Source organism: Oxyura jamaicensis, chromosome 5 (assembly GCF_011077185.1).
Source record: "Oxyura jamaicensis isolate SHBP4307 breed ruddy duck chromosome 5, BPBGC_Ojam_1.0, whole genome shotgun sequence".
Taxonomy (NCBI): Eukaryota; Metazoa; Chordata; class Aves; order Anseriformes; family Anatidae; genus Oxyura; species Oxyura jamaicensis.
Window position 1 is genome coordinate 32,850,018 of NC_048897.1, and position 19,012 is coordinate 32,869,029.

The 19,012-nt window shown below is 41.9% G+C and overlaps 1 protein-coding gene across 30 annotated transcripts in view; it reads left to right on the plus strand.

The window, feature by feature from the left end:
• Positions 1–19,012, plus strand: part of NRXN3 (neurexin 3) — a 979,693-nt gene that overhangs the window by 299,334 nt on the left and 661,347 nt on the right. The window lies entirely within an intron of this gene.

Consider the following 19,012-nt stretch of genomic DNA (forward strand, 5'->3'; position numbering starts at 1 on the left):
TTGTAAAGACATCTGATTGGAGATGTGAGGCAAGAGTATGGCTGGTACAGGTAGGCACACGCATATATTCTAGACCACAAGGAAATGCATTCAGTAATGTAAGATGTCTGAGCTGTACACCCTTGAACACCAAGTGGTTCCATTAATAGTTGTCATTAGTGTACTGATGACACCCTTGGAATCAGCGGTTAAAAAAATGCAGTGCTAAGATCACTTAAAAAATAAAATAATTCCTATAGAGTGTTTTCTGGTATTGAAACCAAGTTTTCTGTTCAATAGGTGCTTATTAACACTTCTTTCTGGCTGAGCTGCCCTTACAGTACACCCAAGAAATAACTATAAACTACCAGCCCTATTAATCTTAAGGCTTTCAACACATTCTTTCTATTACCTTTTTGGCACCGTGGCATAATGGTTATGGTATGTGTCTCAGAGTTGGAAGTTCGGATATTTTTAAGCTTCTGCCATAAATGTGTAAGAAGCTGCTTTTTCACTCAGTGTTCCCCACTACGCCTTTTGTACCGTAGATCACAGTACTGTATGACCCATAGAAACCCAGAGAAACAATGTGAAAGGTGCTGTGCACAAAATTTTAGGCAGATTTGAGATTTTGTAATTCATTTGCTCTCCAGAGGATTTTCTTCTTTGCAGGAATTTTTTATTAATGACTAGAATTCTTTCGACAGACTGGGTAGGGGTTTTAGGCTTTACTGCAGAATATCTGTGATCATTCAGAATATCTGTGATCATAAGGCTTCTCACAGCCAGCAATTTGCAGCATGCTGCCCTAAGCAGCAATTGCAGTTAATTGCCAGTGGTCCTTAAAACAGCTGAAGCGTCAACACTGCCATCCGTGCTGTGGGGTCATGGGTGAAAATGTCATGTCGTAAGATTCATGTGCATTGGCTATGCCATTGTCAGCTCAGCAGTTCTCTCTTACAGACTACGTTGGATTAGATGATTCTGGAAGACATCAGAGGTTTACTCAGCCACAGACTTGTGGATCATATTGGCCTGACTCTGTAGCCAGTGGCAAGTGAGCTTCCCATTCTCGATCATAATTCTGTAATGCTTCTCTGCTGCCTGTTTGAAATCAGTGTTTCAATCTTAGAAGTCACATGAGAAGAGCCTTTTGGAACCACTATAAACATTGCAGCCTTCAGACAGGTTTCCAAAATGTTAAAGATCCCCCAGTAGCTGTTGGAAGGGAAAGGTGGTATGGCTGTGCGCAGGCTTGGAAGAGAAGATGTGGGATGACTCTGCTGGCTTCGCAAGTGGCATGAACTCAATTAGAGTAGTGTTCTGATCTCCTTCTTTAGATAGCTCTGATAAGTACTCCGAGATTAAAAACAAGCAGAGACCTGGCAATGAGGACTTGTGCTAAATACCTAAGTTCCCTGTGCAGTCAGGGGAAGGAGATGGTTGCTTCTCAGGAGAAATCCAAAGCAATTATGTGATCTGCTTGCCTCCTTTTGATGATTTGCCTTGTCTCCTTTCATTCATTATGTTGAGGTCCTGGTCTGATAATTCACTACTGCTGCACTCCAGAAGGTGCTAGGGAGGAGCTGACAGTGCCAAACTGCCAAGGCTTCCAGATTGACAAAAGAGATGATGTCTTGTTTGGGGTAGGGTCATAAAGCAAGATAGAAAGGAGGCTGACAGATAGGACATAGTCCCTCCTCTAAATGATGCTCTGAGTCCCTTCTGTTCTACTCCTCCTAGTCCGTGAATGCTCATAATACAGCGTTCTCTGTTCCTGCCAAATGCCCACCATCTTTTTCCACAAAACAACTGCCCTTCTTCCACCCTTGCTCAGATGTCCTGTCATGAGGACACTTGGCCTTCCCAATAACAACATGGCCTCGAATGGTGTTGTGCCTGCATCTGAGATGTATGTGGTTATGATCTCCTTGCCTCGCCCTGCTCATCGAGCTCCTGTTATACCCGATTAAAGTATGTATGGCGGAGAGCAGGATTTAGTTATGCCAGAGACTCCTAAAATGACGGGTGGTTTTTGGGTTTGTCAGAAATAAAAGGCAGACACAGGAAATTGGATGTGATAGAAGTTATTATGACTGCAAGTATATATTGTAGATAGTTTGCTAGGCCTTGGGTTGTGATGTGTCAGGCATTAGAGGAAAAAAAAAAGCTTGGAGCTGTACTCTTCATAGTATTTAGTCATTCTTGCATCCTTGGGTTTTAGAAGGAATAGGAATATCAGAGAACAGTGGAAAGAAATCTCTATTCTAGAATACCTTGTTCCATCAGGTCTGCCTTATTGCTAGTTTGCTTGAATAAAGACATCAGACGTAGGTCCAATTTTGTGAGACACGACAAAAAGGATCCTCAAATGCAATGGGTAGCATGCTTCCTCCTGCTGTTTGTGAAATAATTCCTCATACTGAACCCAACAGAAATTAGGGTGCGTTGCAAGTCTGTCCACAAGAAGGGCTGGAGGGCTGATACAGACAGGCAGGAGGATGGGAAAGGGTGAAGTGGTTAAGCTGCCATGAGGGTTCTTTAGTGGTTTAAGGTACTTAATGTCTTCTGTGCTCTTTAGTTTCTAATGTGTTAGTACTCGACATCAGCCATGGCATCAGGTCACAGCAGCCCCCTGTGCACGAAATGGAAGTACTTGAGGTGGATGTCGAAGTCTGGCTCATGGGATGTGATGTGCTTCCTTGCTGTAAAAACAGAGTACCTCCTCACAACCCTCAGATTTTTTTTCTGAAAAGAACCCCAAGACTCTGGCATTAAACAAGCAGGAGGAGATGAATGTGTGTTGTATTCACATGGCTATTTCCTGTAGATGAAGTGAAGATGCCATGAGCTAAAAGGGTGATTTGGATCTGTTCTGCTGATCCTGAAAGCTCTCTGCAATGTTTTCCTTCTGCCTAAACACTTTGAGAGGAACAGCAGAAGCCAAAAGCCCAGGAACAAGGTCATATAGAAAAAGACTACCGAAAATCAGATAGTGTTAGGCCAGTGAAAATTGAATGTTGTTCATCATTCACTTCTTAATGCTTTCTCCTACTTAATTGCCTTGGTTGGGCTTCCTTTTATTATGAGGAGTGTACTAACAAGATTAGAAACTGCGAGTTGATAGGAGACTGCCAGCCATTTAAAACTGAAATAAAGGACGCTGAAGTTTAGATTTTAAGCCTTTCAAGTTAACTGCTCAGAACTGGCATACCTGGAGTCCTTTCCAGGTAAGAAAGAAAAGTCTTTTTCCAGCTCTTTTCATTTGCTGAACTGCACCCAGTGTTTATTGCAGCAGACAAAGATATCCCATTCCAGTTCTCCCCAGGGCTGGAACCAGTGTCCTTTCCTGTTTGGGTTTGCTCACAGATGGGCGATTAAATCCTCAGCAAACCAGGCTTTCACTGTGTTTTGCATCACACTGTTTGTGAACAGCAATGTACCTGCTGTTGGCAATGCTGATGTTGAGCACAGGGCTACACATTCTGTTTTATTATCTGCCTAGTACCTTTATGGCAATGTTTGCTAAGAACAGTTTAATGACAACAAACATCTGCCCATTATGTATGCAATAAACTGGGATGCTGTAAAATTACTGGTAATAAGAAATGCTACAAAATCATTTACTACATGGTTTAAGTGCTGCATCCGTTGATGTCTCAAGCACAGGTAGCAGCATAGATTTCATTTTTGTTTTAGTGAAGATATTTGATGATGATTACATATTTGAAGGTTTGTTTAAAAAAAAGCACTCAAATATATTGATGCTTTTTAGACCATCCAGTCCTTCCAAGCCTACCGTGTTATGCTAGGTAACTGCAGAGAACATATTTTCTTATAGGACCGATGGTTCCAGGGGTGTTGGACGTATCAGGGGAAGAGCCTTTGCTGCAGTGTTTTAATGCTTTTAATCCCAGCTGGATCTCGAATATTCAAAGACTTCAGTAAAGTCAAAATATCAGAATAATTTTTATGATTTCATGAGATAAAATCAAAGATGTTAGAGATCAGAAGGCCTATTCTACAACTCATTTTTTTCATTAACTTACTAGTGCCAGGTGGGTCCCTGCTGTACAATTTGCCAGAATGTCTCCAAACAGCAGAAAAAAAGATTCCATCTGAAATTGGAAAAAGTTCAAGTAATCCCTTCACACCCATTTGCATTTGCACCTTACTAATTTCATAGTAAAGTCTGCTTTCAGTATGACCTGAGGCATGTTAGCTTTACTAAGGGCATTTGTGCGAGAAGTTCATTTTCTCACTTACCATCAATCTGTTCGTAATACATGGCTGTAACCCTCAGTGGCTGGCCCAAGCAGCTACTACTGCGGCATACTCTGTACACAGTTCTCAAGAAATGCAAGCCTGTTTTTTTGTTTGTTTGTTTGTTTGTTTTTGGTTAGTACTTAACTCCCTTGTATCTCTCCATAATGACTGGCTGCCTCAGTGTAAAAGATTACTGTTCGGTTTTCTAACTGCTGTTTTTTCCAACTACATTAAGCTCAGGCCTTTATACTCAGCTTCTATCTACAGATTTCATAGTCTCCATCTTTGCCTCCTTTTCTTGCCTTCCATGGGGTAATTTCATTTGTAACATCCCAACAGTTCCCAAAGAGGCATGAGATGTTTCTCTAGAGCCAGTTAGGACATCACAGCCAAGGTGGGCCTTGTAAAGGAAGAGAAGCAATGTGAAGCAACTACATCAATCTTCCAGTTGTGTGGAGTCATATTGTGAGCCTTTCCACTCCACTTTGAATATATATCACCAGGACGAGTGATAGCCTTGTAATGCCTTCATGATATCCTCAGAACAGAAGAGTGTGCAGTTAATTCTGCGGTCATGGTGATTACATCTTTTGGGGAAAAGATTATTTCATGGTATTTCAGGCTGTTGAACTTGAACTTTGAAGAGTCTTATTGACGTGACAATATCTAACAGCATCTGCTGAGCAGTTGGAAAGTCTGAGACCATATAAAAATCAACTGATTCTCTCTCCTATATTTTACAATGATATGGTTATGAATTTTTATCTTGCCTTTGTCTTCATCCCGTCTCCATCATCATATGCTCTTGATATTTAAGGACACGACTGCTTTCCTTGCTGAATGTGAATTTGTTAGTATGCCAGGTGCTCTTTATCTCATCTTAATATGTTAATTGATGCTACAGAAAAATAATTTCTGCTATCTTTCTCTAAACTATGTTTCTGGCTGTATATTGCTGAGTGTAGCTATTGCAAGCTCCTCCTATTGAAGAAATATAATCATCCAAAACTATTAGCTTTTGTGCCACTGTCAGCTCCTAGAAAGGGCACTTGAACAACAAAACAGATGTTACATGTGGATCAGTAAGAACATTTAGTTAATGCTTTTTAGCATCCTATGCTTCTGCTAGGATAGGCCTCTTCTATAGGACTAATACTGTAGTGGCATATTTGTTTATCTTCTGTTTTATAATTGGCAGCTCAGACCAATGTCTTCTCCTTAATACAATCCACAAAATGCACCGCATCTACAAGTCAAGGCACGATGCTGCTCAGATAACTTAAGTTAAAGGAAAGGTTATCATAGCAGGTGTGTTTGGCTTGAATCAGACAGTATTAAGTGAACATAACTTAGGAAATCTTGGATCATCTGGAGTGATAAGTCACCATGCGGAAAGGAAATACTATTTCACCTTCTCATTCTAACTCTCCCAGGTAGTCATACGTTGTACATGTCAGATGTATGCACCATGTCTGTCGTGACATTTCAGGTAGCTGGAGATAAACTGATCGCATCATGTGGAAGAGTTGCTTCAGACTGCGTGGTATCTTTGAGTCTTCTGCTGCTCAGTGGCTGGTCTCAGTCCCTGTGGCCTCAATACCCGCTTTGGTTTTCATACCCTTGCATCAGATCAGTTTGTGTTTCTGCTGAGACTACCAGTTATCCCTACAAGTAATGGCATTTCTTGATGGAAGTGGCCAGGATGAAGTAGATTCATTTGTCATGAAAAATTATTTCCAGTATTTAAAGAGACTGTATGGGCCTTGGAGATGTTATCTGTGAAATTAGCTTTCTCTATCTCTCTGCTTTGCCCAGTGGAAGCCTTCAAGCTGAAAGGCAGACATTGGCACAGCACTCTCTCTCATTTTCTCTCTCACTTCTTTATTCATCTCAGGGGGAGAGGAAGGACTTGGCATTCATGATGCTCCCTTAATTGACTCTCTCTCTGTGTGGAGATAGGCAGTCACCCCTTGGACACTGATTGATTGGATTAGGCTATTAAGTGATATGGAAAGGATATTCAAAAGCACAGACATCACATCACCACAAGCATGGAAAGGTAGTATTTGGTAGTGTATATTGGCTCAATCAGATCTGCTTGGTTTCTCTGCCTTTCCTCATACGCATACAACAGGTCCCAGGATAGTCCTGGTCAACCTCTCTCTAGGTACCAGAGTTCAAGGTATGACAGTCCTGAGTGAAACCACTCTCACTCACTCTTCTAAAGGGCCTAAGAATACACAAAGGAAAGATGATTTTCACTGTCTTTATTTGCTTCCTTATGAACATCCACATTTTTTTTTGGTACATAATCAAGAACAAGAAGGTTAAAACTGGGAGGTAAGGTAAGGTGCAGAAGAGGGAAGCTGTATCCTGATAAATGAAATCTCAATATGAGTTTGAGAGCTACTTCCTGCTTTGTGATGATCGCAGGTGGTGAGTAGGTAAAACCCAAGACATGGGACGCATCCATCACAAACGTGCAAAAGTCATCTCACTGAACAGGCAAGGAAGCACGGAGAATGTGCAAGAAATGCAGCTTGATACTAAGTCCTGTTAGCTTCACGATGGTTCCATTTTTTATGTCCTTCAGGCACTGACTTGTAAAGTTCTGCCTGGAAGGCAGGGTCTTCTTGTGGTCAGCCTAGACCCCTCTGGGTACGGGTTTCCTTCCATCCTAATCTTGTGTTCCCTTGAGCAACTTAACGTTTTTCCATTCCTGAACAAGGAAGAATTCTAAACCTTTATGTTGCAGTATTGCTAAAAGGGAGCAGAAGGACAGGATTGGTTGGAGGGGATTACCCTTGGAAGTTGTATCAAAGCAGTTGAGTTTAGGATTCAAATGGAGTCATGTGGAATTGGACTTTTAAGTCTGGCTACCCCAATACCCACAGGCCCCATTTCAAACTGCTGAGAAAAGAAAAATACGGTATTTAAATAGTGAATTTTTATCCGGTACCTTTCATTAAGTGAGTAAAAATGGAAAATGAGAATTCAGCCCTCAGCTGAAAAGCATTTAAGATTGACAGCTTGGGGAGTCCTGTGCTTGTGCGCAGAATGAGAAATATATGCAGAGTAGCTATCCTTTATATGCCTTATTCCTCTCCTAGAGGAGTATTTGCGTTAGAGATTAGAAGGTAGGTCAGTCTTTCTGACCTGCTGGGTCTTTGGTAGAGCTGCAAAGTAGAGTGGTGAAAGGAAGATCTCTTCTATTCCCCCTCTGTTGCATGTGTGACTGCAAGAGGAAAACTGAAGGCAGAGCCATGAAGTACCTTCGTGCACCCAGCCCAGGGAGCAGAGCAAGCGGTGCTGTGCTGCATAGAATAGAAAGGAATTTGTGCTGCGTGTCTCACCTGCCATGTTAGGACAAGGTTTACCCCTGAAATAGTGACTGGCAAAAGGCATGCTTGCCAAATAGTGGGAAAAATGCAAGAATACAGAATACATCTCAAGTATTTTATAACTTTAAAACAAAACAAAACAAAAAACCACACAACCTCTGGCATGAATCTTTGTGACTGAAGAGAAAAATGAGGTGAATGTAAAGACTCTCCTGATACAAAGCAATCTCACAAAACTGTAGAGTTCTTGCACTACACAGTGTAGGAGATCTGGTTCCTAGACATGGAAGGCTACCAATTAAGCTTCTGGTTAGGGACGCATCCAAGTTTTCCCCATTTCATTACCAACTCCAAAGTGATGTTCTCTTCTGTTGTGGTTTGTCTTCTTGATGTAAGCCCCCAAAGTCACTGCTGCTCTGTTTTCTGTGGTCAGCCCTCTTGTCCAATTTGTACAAATCTCCTTTATTTTGCATTTGCATATGTTTGTTCTATCCTCTCTGTGGACTGACCAGTGCAGAGTTTTAGCTTTTCCCTTCCTGACAAGCATTCCTAGAGGATGATTTAGCACTGCAGCCAAGGTAAGTGCTGTGTTTTTAATAACTCTAGCTGTTCTTCTTGTTGAACACAGTGTTGGTGTGCTGAGGATGTGGCTGAAGTAAAGCACAGGTAATAGGTGGCAGTCTACTTTGCAGGGGTCCTGGCGTGATGCAGGAAGAACCTCAGTGATGTGGAGGAGCTGACATTAACCACCTTGGTGAACGGGGTGGAAACTGTCCAGGATGAGCAGGCAGACTTACTCCTGTCCCAGACTGTCACCCTCCTTTTTCCTGAAGGAGCATCACAAATCTGCGTGTAGGCTGGTATCTTTTTCTTGCATCGTTGTATAACCTGCCTCCCTTTCAGGTTAAGAAGATTAGAGTAAAGAGAAATAGAAATATTTTATCATGCTTTATTTTAAATGGCTCACTTGGGTTTTGCTTTTATTTTTATTTAAAGTCAAAGGTACTTGGGTTACTTAAAACAAAAACAAGCAAACAAAAAACCATAAATGAACACCACAAACAGCAATGTCAAAGAGTAGTGGATCCAGCAGACAGAAGGACTTGTGTCCAAATAAAAAAGGCAGAAAAGTGTAGGCTGGAATTGGTATTGACTGTGCAGCGTGCACAGTGTTAATGGACCTGCAGAAGAAACAAGAACATTCCAGCCATAAAATGAAAACCCAGTCCACTGTGAATACAGATGAGAGTAGGAAAGACACTGCTTTTATGGGGCTGTTCTTTCACACATGGCCTCTTGAGCTAACCTGCTTATAAAGTCAGAGTGACAGGATGTAGATTAGCAATCAGTGTCCTCATTCAGTCATTTCTCCCCAGGCTGATTTACACTGCTGTGATTTCTTCTTTCTTTTGTCTTTTCCTGCTGGCTGGTGACTATTTGCTAAACCAATCTTTTGTCTTTTATACTGTTTTATTCAGAGAGAAACCATGAAAGTTAAAAGTTGATCGTTTACCCTTCTTTATGTGTGTATTGCTTGCAGTTCATTCTTTGGTCTGCACCACCAGCAAGGCCTCAGCCGGTAAGTTTTCCAGGAGCTCTGAAAGAGCCACCACATTCCTTCTGCCATGAGTCAGTTCCTCCCAGGCACCCCATCACTCAGGTTAGGGAGGTGTGCTGGCATGGGGGCTGCAGAGATCTACCGGATAAATGTGCCCCATCAAAGCAGTGACCAATAAAATGCTGTTAAAGCTGTGTGGCACCCATAGCTCTCTTCTCCTATGTGGCTCCCTTGTGAGGGAATAAGCTGTTAGGCACAGAAGAGATGCTGCATGCCAGGAGCAAGAGATCAGCATCTGTTTGGGCACCTGCAAGTGGCTCTATGTTTTTTTTTTTTTTTTTTTTTTTTTTCCCTGCTTTACCACTATTCCTGGGTCACACACTTGAGCAACTCCTTGGTAAAGGTGGACTCCAGGGCAGGAAGGAGAAACCACCCTGATATAACTGGGATGGAAGACACAGGGGCCTGGCATTAGGCTTCTTTGTGTTTGGGACTGAGACATGCTTGGTACTGAGGTGAGATGGAAGCATTCAGGCAATAAATGTAACCCATGTGACACATGCTGAGGCTGTGTTTGCACACTGGTGACAGATTTTACAGTCTTCTCTGCCACAGTAATGTGGAGCCTGCCAAATCACAGTACTATCCTTTCTGTCTCTCTCTCTCTGGAAGACAGAGACAGGGGCTCAGGTCAATTTTTATATCCTTGCATACAAATAACCCATGGGAGAGCCTTCAGATTTACAGGGAACAGGCAAGGTCATAGCTGGGAGAAAGCTGGTAAGTTACTGACCTCTCTACCTGTCCTTGGGCTATCAGAATAAGCTAAACAAGTGTCACCCACATCAAACTGTTCATAAGGATGCAAAGTGAAGATACTGTACAAAGGAGTGTTATAATAGCATATAAGCAGAGTGTTTTCAAAAAGAGATAGGTATCATTACCATTTTACATTTTGGGAAACTGAGACACAGACAATTAAGGTACCTAGTCAAGATTACAAAAGTAATTAGCCACAGACTCAGGCTGAGGGGGCTGAATTTACTTCATTGGGATTTAAATGTCTGAATCTAAGATACCAGATAATTTAGTCATTAGACTCCTAGGTCACTAAGCGACTTTTTCCACCTTGAAAAAACTGTCTGAGGTCCCTAAATAATACTTGCAGACCTCTACAGACATGATGATATAGTCTCTTGTTATTTTATTAGCAGTTCCTAGAGATAAATACCTTTATATTGTGATAGGGTGGAGATAATTCATATCAGAACCTGAGTCCCTTCATCCCCTCCTCGTCTGTTTTCCCACTCAGAGGAGCATTGCTGAATCACTTAGGCCTTTCAGCCAAGCAGTAATGAAAAGCTGATTACCGTGCAGCTCCCCATGGGCCAGCCTCTCTCTTATCCTGCATTGCACTAACTCAGCTCTTGTTCCCTGTGTGCCTGGCCGGAATCCAGGGGACTCAGGGACAACTAATATGTATAGGAAGTCATTAAAGACATGCTTATAAGACAAAACATAAGTTGCACAAACTATAACATAATGAATAAATGAACATTCGGGAAATGTTATGTAACAGGGAGAGAAAAGACAGTGATTTCCCCAGGACCATGTGTAAATCCACAACTGTGCTGTTACTTGCAGTCTTTGCAAAGTGGCCTTGCAGGTGCCTTTCAGAAAGTGTGCTGCAGTACACCCAGCACAGAGAGCCCACCTCTATGATGTGCACAGTCCTGCTTGCGCTGCTCCGTTGGCAGTACCTGGAGGGGAGCTTAGTGAGCACGGGTGGTTGTGTCATGTAAATTCCATGTTGCTGCTGGGATAGTAAGTACATTTGGTCAGGGCTTCTTGCAAAACAAGTCTTGGCATATATGGGATATAACTAGTTCAGAGCTTCACAAAGATGCCCAGTATAGACACGCCTTCTGGTTCTCTTTCTGGCTTACCAGCACCATCAGACGAGTTACGTTTTTCTGTGTTTTTTCTTCCACAGCTGCAAAAAGCAGATATTTGAGACTTTCATAAGTCATAGAAGGGTTGCAAGGGGAAAAAATCATCAGTCATTAAGTGCTTCAGATACTAGGATGGGAAAAGCTGAACACCAGCAAAATGCTGATTTTAGTTAATCTTTGAATTTCGGTTTCATAGTTTTTCTTGAGCTTAATGCATCTCTTGGCATGAGAACAGGTAGAAAATCTGACCTAGTGATAGATACTTATTTTTGTGTTATCTAACTCATTTTCTTATGATTGCTAGATGATGCATAGTATTTTACTTTTCTCATCAGCACAGATGTGTATGCAGTTTTTGGTTTTGTGTATTAATAATTTGAGTTTATATCTCAAAGGGACAATATTGCCCAGACCACCAGCATTTATTAAAAATCCTTAAAGGTCACAGAGATTTTCTTTTAAAACAGCAGTGGCTTTCGATCTTGTACTACTTTTCTATACCTTCAATGCTAATGCAATCCTTGTGTAGTTTTTCAGGCACAATTCTGGGATTTTTTTTGGAGTATACAAACAACCTTTTGTAGATCAAATGTCGTAGCACTTGAGCCACTCAAGGGGAAAAACTTTCTAGTCGCTTTGGCATTGAAAAGGTAAAATTATTCATTGCCCTTTATGAAGCACTAAACAAATGATGAGATTTTGTATGGTGTGTCAATGATTGGCTGAATATATTTAACTCGATAGTGATACGATATTTACAGAGCACAGAAGAAGGGAGCCTTAAATACTTTTACCCATTGACCTTTGTCAGGATAATAATCCCTGAATATCAACTGCTCACCAGTTAAATTCTGTACTAATGAAGTGCTGTCGGACACTTAGCTTACAGGCATGCTTGTGAGAATTGTTCGTAGTTTTGTTGGTGGAAATATATCTTCAAGAAATGTGAGTATAAAAAGTATATTCCCCTAACAAGCTTCTGTACCTACATCCTATTAAAGAAAAAAAAGGGTAAGGAGTCTCCTGTCAAGTAGCTTAGACTAAAATCCAATAGTGTGAAGGAAACATGAAAAAAAAAAAAAAAAAAAAAAAGTTGAAATACAGTCAGGAGACCGAAGGGAGGAGTTACAGAGAAAGATTAGAAGAGTTCAGTGTGTATTACTGGGTTAAAGGATAACCTGAGGGGAGTGTGATTTAATCCACATTGATGGGAGGACTGTCTTCGTCGAGTAAGGGACTTATTTAAGAAAGTTCAGAGGAACTGTGGAATACTGGCTTAAATTAAAAAAGGAAAGTGATGAGTATCATAGTAAACACCCTCTTAATAAGCTTTAGACATTTTGTTTGTTTTACTTTGCTATAACAGAAACCCCAGGGAAAGGATGGAAATCACATCAATTAAACACTGGAAATTAAAGTGGCTACAAGATCACAGTATGGCCAGGTTGCTATATTCCTGAATGTCATGTGCTTTGTAGGATGGAAGGAAGGGAAGAGAGCTGAATGATCTATTTAGCTCTTCTGTTTCTAGCTTGGATGGATCTTTGAAATGTATTCCTCTGAATAAGGAAAACTTGGAAACGTCTTCCGACTTCAAAAGATCTTTTTATTTCTAAATACTGCTAATAACTTGATATGTTTTCCCAATTAGTGAGAAAGCAAATAAATGTATAAAATATGCAAGACACTGATTCCCAAAGTCTAGTTTGTCTGATTCTTAATGTAATTACTTATTATAATAACTCATTCTGAATTAGGAAGGGTAGAATAATTTATTATGTAAAAATAATAAAAAAAAACACTTTTGATTACCTCAGTTTCTTCACTAGATCATATTAAAGAGTTGTGGAACAAATTCTATGCTTGGGCAAATTGGAAACAGTATGTGACATGTTACGCTGTCAGAGGAGAAAAGGAAGCTATTAAGGAATGTTTTTTCTTTCCAAATACAGAGTAAGAAGCAGCTGTTGCCAGAAAAAACTCAAATCCTAATTAGAAGAGGTATACGCAGAGTCGTATGAGGAAGGGAAACATGGGAAGTGTAGCGTACCCAGGGTCTGTCAGTAAAGGGTTGGTACAGGGGAGCCTGATGGAAGGGTGGGCAGTGTCTGAGCAGGAGCAGGGGAGGTTGGTGCTGCTCACCGCTGCACACCTGTGTGGCAGGCAGAGGATGGAGGCTTTTCTGACTGCTCAGCTGCCCTCCCAGAGATTGCTCATCAGAAAAAAAAAAAAAAAAAGGGGAGGGGTGGAAGGGGGAGATGAGTTTGGGCAGCACTAAGCACAGTAGTCTGCCATTTAGTTCACTTGCATTACAGTCCTTCTCTGTCATGTACATTGTTTGATCTTAAAATGTTTGGGTTCTGATGCATAAAAGCAAGAAATCCTGACAAAGCTCAGAGCTGACCTGTGTAGAGTTTAGGGGACAATATCTTGGAGTAAAATCCCCTTAAAATAAGTGACATGTCTACAGAGTGAAAAGTTCATTAAAGGTGAGAATGATGCTCACAACAGCCAGTGCACTGCCAGTGGCTGAGGGACAAGGATAGGTCTAGGCAGTGCGTGTCAGGTAGTGGCTGTGCCCGAGTCCTCTTTCCCAGATACAACTTTGCTCTCACTGCAGCCTTGAACTTGATGCCCACACGAATATGAAATTTACACTCTGAAACCTACTTCAAGATTTACAGCTGCAGTGTGCTGAGGCACTTTGGTAGTTGCTCTATTTTTACATCCCCTTCTTGCCAATAAACTGAAAGTTACTTTGGTGCCAGATAGTAAACTGCTTGCAATTCTGTGCCTTGATCTGTCCTCACATCTAATTGCTCACAGGATGTCCTCTGCTCTGTCCAAGGGTTTTGCAAGTGACTGTGCACCTATATCCTGTATCCTTTGTGTTGGCAAGCTTGTACCTCGTGGTGGATGTGCTAGTGCCATGTTTTAAAAGGTGTTAAATCTTGGGACCTTCTCAGACTGGTCTTTTTTATATATGTATATGTATTTCACATATATATATTTATATATACGTATGATTGATGTTTTTCTGTTGAGCTGTGTCAGGACTAAGTGAGAAAAGCGCTATGATTTCCTCTTCCAGATGCGGGTGGAATCAGGGAGTTATGACAGTCCTGCAGCAATCCCTGCTGGTTTTGGTGCGTGTGTTGGAGCACAGCTGTGCCCAGCAGCTGGTCTGGAATCAGGGAACCGGGAAATTTGCACAGTTAGCAGATATAAATAGAGAATCTGTAACTATGAAAGATGCTTAACTCTGCAGTAAATAAGTCCTAGTCCAAATAAAAGGCTAATTGAAATCTTAAAGAACTGTCTTGTGCCTCAATTCCTCCCCTTTTGATTCTCTCTTTATCTGCAGAATTTGAAAGAGAAACAGGTGTTGCATCTATAGAGTCTTACCATCTATGTTTCAAGTGATGTCAAGAGCTGTCCTTTTTCCCTTACAGATTTAGATTTTTTTTAGGGTTTTGAATTATTTTCTAGTTTCCAAGGGAACTATCGACCTCCTCATTATTTTGACTTCAGCTTGATATTCTGACAATTTTTCAGGGCCTGTCTGATGAAGCCTGGAACAAGGAGGGGCAGGTAGCTTTTGGAGCATCCTAAAAGGTGTGGAAGAGCGGCACGGCGCTGGTGGAACAGTAGTTCAGAGCAACGGGTTGTGCTGCTGCACTACCAGGGTTTTGCAGTGTGACACTGGAGGAGCTTGGCTCCTATTTCTGTCTCAGTTTCTGCTGTGAAAGAAAGCTGGTTCAAAAAGCATTCTCGAGGGCGCCTAAATGCTTTCAAATAGTGCTGGAGATTTCATATAAAGAGAATTGTGGGCAAGATGCCCATCCCATAAGGACTCCTACCCTTTTCCCTGGTTTGTCAAAGAGTATTTCAGCTGCTTATTTTAGAAAGCAGGATGTTCTCTGCGGTGCCATCTTTAGCTTTTCCAGGTGCAAATGAGGAAAAGCTTCTCTTGAATCAGTATCTGCTCATCCCACACTGGTGCAGGTAGGAACTTGGGTCCTTGCCTGGCGAGTGGCACTGAGGGCAGAGAGGCTGTGCAGGAGGACCACTGGGATGTGCTCCGTGTCTCTGCCTTCCTCACCCCATGAGGAGAGACTGCTGCTGTCCTAAGTCCCTTGGAAGACTCGCAGCGAGTGCTTCCCAGCACTGCTGGCAGAAGCGAGGAGTCATGCAGCCTCGTTCACCCTCCGACGGCCTCAGGCAGCGCTGCCGCCCTCAGTGTCCCAGCAAGGGCTGCAGCCCGGGCCCGCGGCCTCCTTCCCCATCGCTCTGTTCGGCTTGCTGAAGTCCTGCGGTCCCCCCAGGGGGGAAAACTTTACCATCTCCTTAATTTCAAATGGACGTGAAATATATACTGGAGCGTGTTGTTTCCCGAAGGCACCTACATACACGCAGCCTTTCCACCCCGTGCAGAGCCCTCTCCGCCCTGCAGCCCCTCCACAGATGCTGAGGGGGAAGCCCGCAGCAGGCGTGCTGCACCCTGCCAATTCCGCAGTACCGTGTGCTCTCCTGACATGGGTGAGCCTGGGGTGGGAGCCTGAGAATCCCTTCACACTGAAAAAAGAGTGAAGTGGCTCTTGTGCACAGGAAGCTGCGTGTCTGCTCCTGCGGCTGGAGAGCTTAACACCCATTTTCTCTAGATATATAGGGACTGATGGATCATGCGTTAAGCTGTGAGTTTTTCAACTCTTGAATGACTCTGTTAGTTTAAGATGATAGCAAGTTGGGAAGAGAATTGTACGAAGGAAGCATTCTTTTCTGTATGTATCCTAGGTGCTTCTCTTCCATCACGTCACTGACAGCCTTCACTGGCCCTTACGTTCACATTTAAAAGGCGAGTAAGTAAATTGAGCTGTGTTTGGTGATAGTACAGCGAGGCTCTGACAGTCTGTCAGAAGTGGATTCCAAATGTGTATCTGCCTGATTTGCCCATGTTTTGATTTCTAATTTGCATATAGAATATTATTTTGTATATCAAATATACAATATATTGCTTTTATTTTTATAATGATTTTTAAAGTAAGTACCTGAAAATAGCTCTTTAAAGAGGGATAAATTATATTCTTTCCTACTTTCAGGCCAAATAAAGGAAAATCATAATGTGACTTGTTGAATAGGTCTTACAAGTCTTGATCTGTGTGTGCTTAGCTATTAAGCCAGCATCCAGCATTATTAGGGGCTCAATGTTTGTTAGTGTTAGGTAGGAGGTTGGACTTGGTGATCTTGGAGGTCTCTTCCAACCTAGACTATTCTGTAATTCTGTGATTCTATGTAAACACAGCAAAGAGGTCCTATTAAATATTGCTTCAGGAAAATGGAGAGAGGGGAATACTGACCCATTTGGACTAAAGTTCTAGTGCATAACAAGGCTATAAATCATGCCCATAGATGAGTCACTGAGGAGAGTGATGGGGGAACTTTACTACCACATCCTGAGGCAAATGGTAAGGGGCTGAAAGGGAAGTGCTTTGGTTGTGGCATGAATGAAATGTCCAGAAAATCAGTATCTGTATCAGTGGGGTAATTTAGCTGGTTTAGCTCAGTATTGTTTCTGCACTCTTCTGGTGCTAATAGCTTTCATTAGAAATTAAGACATTATCTGTCCTCAAAAATCCAGCACTGAACTTTGGCTTTATTATATTCTTCATTGTGCAGTCTCTTATCTGTGGCATAAAACTGAGACTCAAGTCTGGCAGTTTGAGAAAATAATCACATACCTGATGAAGATACGTTTTGTCACTTAAAACATACACGTCTGCTTCACCAGTAGCCAGTGCTGTAGGAAGCAGCATATAATGAAATGTTGCTGAAGAAGGAAATTGTCGATCCATATTCAAGACATAGGTCAAAGCAGCATTTGTGTCTTTTTGTGCTGACTACTAATCCTGGTTCAGAGTTACAGTTTCACCATTAGGTGGCAGTTGCATGTACTCTTGTATTTTCTCAGTGTGCTAAACTTCGCTGAGGAATTGTCTCTTCCTTCCAAACTTGAGGAAATTTTAACTCCCTCTGGTTTCCACACCATAGACGCTTCTGTGAAATTCAGTAGCATAATGCAGGGTGATATAGTGTAGCTTTTTGCTTTCATAGAACCCAAGAAATACGGAAATCAATATTTCATCTTAAATAATGTAATTTAGTAATTAAAGGAATGACCTGTGATGCTGCGGAAGCTTAGAACTGTGTGAATCCATCAGTTACACGACATAATGGGGACTTTCTTCAATATTTGAATCCTTACCTCTGCCTTTTTATAATTTCTGTTGAGAAAATATGCACACTCCCAAGTTCCTGACAGAGGGAAATCAGTTAGTAGTTCTCCTTTCTTGGTTGGACTAAGTTGTCCCCTCTCCTTACTGCAATCTTACTAAATGTCTGGGCTTCCTCTGTAGCTGGGACTAAAGTGTAGGAGTAGAATCTGCAAACAAATTTATTTTTGAAGTCTTCTGCTAGAGCTGAGGGTAGCTAGACTTTGAAACAAATCCAGCTCTGAGGTGCTATTTCAAAGAGCATATCATAAAGACCTCGTTTTCAAGCTAGGCAAAGAGGTCAAAAGCAATGGCTGCAATCCCAATGCTTCAAAATAAAAAATGTTACTGTGTCCTGGGAATGTTTAGTCTGATCCTTTAAACTTTCTCAAGTTGAACTGTCAATGAATATTACATGCAGTTCTTTTTGTGAACTTAGGGCTTAGAAGTGAGAGACTGCTTTTTCCTCAGCATTGGTTTAAGGATGCTCCCATCGCATCCAACATGCTAAGGACTGAACAAGACTCAAAGGCTGTTCTATGCCTCAAAGTATCTCCAAGCCACAGCTAAGCCACATGACTGAGATGCCATGGAAAAGGTTTGTATTTTGTAGGATTTTCATAGTAGAATGGCACCTGCTGGTGCACAGCAAAGATCTCACTCTGCCTGGTTACTGGTACTGTTGATCAAACCCCACAGCCGTCACATTCCTAGTTGCTCAGAGCTTGACTTTCCATGTGAAAAAATTGAGAGCTTTGCTCCTCTTAATTTTGGCATAGTTATCTCTTGTTTTCCGCCCTGTATGAAGGTGGATTTAGTCCAGATGACACCAGAGGAGTGTTTATGTAGTGCTCAGAGCAAGTGATATGTTCTGGAAGGGCAAGTGGCTGCAGGTGTAGCCATGTGTCTCCCAGGAGGAAGGGTGTAATGTGACTAGATGCAGCTCTTGTTGCTTTAATATCATGCAGAATATTGTTCTTACATGATAAAATTGCTGTTATGGCACAGTCATCCCCTTAACTCCCATCCAGAGTAATGATACTGCGTGTTTGGCAGCACTGTGCAAATCCTATTCTGTTGTTTTCTAGAGTTGGTTGGAAATTGGAAGAAGAGATTTGAAAAATATTATGAGATTTGATTTCTGTTTAACAGAAAGGAATTTTCTGACGTACTGGTTTTTTATCTCGTGCAAGTAGCTGGCCAGTTTTGCTGTTCTTTGTATAGGCCCAAATAACAGCTGTGGGCTTCCTGCACCACTCTGTCTGTCCTCACCATGGAGCTTTCTCTGCCTGGTGTCTCTTGTGTCGGGTTTTGTGACTCCTTTGAAGTGTGGGTAGGTGTGAGAGTCACCTAAGTGAGACAGGTCGGGTCTGTCTGTTTGTCTGAGCAATCGCTGGCCACTGCTCCCCACAGCTGAAGGCTGTCTCTCCAGAGCCACATTATTTCTCTATAGTGATAAAAACATTAAACATTACCAATGAAAGCTGAACAAAAAAAATAATTACAACATCCAAAGGCAAAAAGTGATCTTGCAGCAAGCAGCTTTATTTTACTGCTTTCACTTCTTCAACAGCTAGCTGCTCTAGTGATATCTAAACCCTTCTTTTGGGCTTTCTGAGGTCTACGCCCCTACTGTTTCTGCACCCC